Below are 1,847 nucleotides of genomic sequence, written 5' to 3' on the forward strand. Positions count from 1 at the left end.
CTACTCTTCTACATTTACACTGTACATAGATGTTTCTATTTTTCTTTTCTATTGTGTTATTGACTGTACGTTTGTTTATGTGTAAGTCTGTGTTGTTGTTTGTGTCGCACTGCTTTGCTTTATCTTGGCCAGGTCACAGTTGTAAATGAGAACTTGTTCTCAACTGGCCTACCTGGTTAAATAACAGTGAAATAAATCAAATTTAAAATAGGTATCCTTATTTTCCACTAAACTTCTCCTACATGTGCTATTGATAAAGTAATACAATATTCACTATCTGTGTCACGCCCTTAGAGAGCCTTTTAATGTCTCTATTTGGTTTGGTCAGGGTGTGATTTGGGGTGGGCATTCTATGTTTCTTTATTTCTATGTTTTGGCCGGGTATGGTTCTCAATCAGGGACAGCTGTCTATCGTTGTCTCTGATTGGGAATCATACTTAGGTAGCCCTTTTTCCCTCCTTTCAGTGTAGGAAGTTAACTTTGTTTGTGGCACTAATGCCCTGTAAGCTTCACGGTTGTTTCTTTCGTTTGTTGTTTTGTTGGCGACATTTTAAATAAAAAGGAAAATGTGCGCTCACCACGCTGCACTTTGGTCTTCTTCCAGCATTGACTGTGACAATCTGCCCCAGAATTGTGCTTTACAATGGATAATAATTATTGCAAGCCATCAAATATTTTTTTGTGAAAATCTAACACAATATGTACTGAACAAAAATATAAACACAACATGCAACAATTTCAACAATTTTACTGAGTTACAGTTCRTWTAAGGAATTCAATCAACTGAAATTAATTAATTAGGCCCTATTAATCTAAGGATGTCACATGACTGGGCAGGGGCACAGCCATGGGTGGGCCTGGGAGGGTATAAGCCCACCCATTTGGGAGCCAGGCCCACCCACTGGGGAGAAAGGAGCCAGCCAATCAGAATAATTCTTTCCCCACAAAAGAGCTTTCTTACAGACAGAAATACTCCTGAGTTTCATCAGCTGTCTGGGTGGCTTGTATCAGACGATCCTGCAGGTGAAGAAGCCAGATGTGGAGGTCCTGGGCTGGTGTGGTCTGTGGTTGTGAGGCCGGTTGGCCGTAATACCAAATTCTCTAAAACAACGTGGCTTATGGTAGAGAAATGAACATTACATTTTTCTTGCAACAGCTCTGGTGGACATTCCTGCAATCAGCAAGCCAATTGCACGCTCCCTTGAAACTTGAGAAATATGTGGTATTATGTTGTCAAAAAACTGCACATTTCAGAGTGGCCTTTTATTGTCCTCAGCACAAGGTGCACCTGTGTAATGATCATGCTGTTTAATCGGTTTCTTGATTTGCCACACCTGTCATGTGGATGGATTGTTTTGGCAATGGAGAAATGATCACTAAAAGGGATGTAAACAAATTGGTGCACAAATTTTGAGAGAAATTTCTGGGATCTTTTATTTCAGCTCATGGAACATGAGGAACACTTTACATGTTGCGTCTATATTGTTTTATATTTTTTGTTTTTTTGTTAAATAAAATATATGTTAATAAGAGAATATGTGTTATTTTGTACAGGGCTATTGTTTTATGTGAGGATGGCTTATCCCAGTGTCCTCTCAAACCCTGACCAAATGTGATAAGCAAATTGTTTACACATTTCCTTCGCTTTGTCTATTTTGGGATGGCCTGCCAGCCCGCCAGCGGCACCCTGGGTGAAGACGAAGGAGTTTCAGCGGGCGAGCTGGACATATAGGAGGAGGAGCATTTCTATTGGGGATGAGGGAGTTCTGGGGTACGTGGACATCGGCGTTGGTTATGGAGCTGTTTGAGCTACTGCCGTTGGTCAGGGACATGGTCACGTTCATGTA

This window comes from Salvelinus sp. IW2-2015, unplaced genomic scaffold, assembly GCF_002910315.2.
Source record: "Salvelinus sp. IW2-2015 unplaced genomic scaffold, ASM291031v2 Un_scaffold2134, whole genome shotgun sequence".
NCBI classification, from domain to species: domain Eukaryota; kingdom Metazoa; phylum Chordata; class Actinopteri; order Salmoniformes; family Salmonidae; genus Salvelinus; species Salvelinus sp. IW2-2015.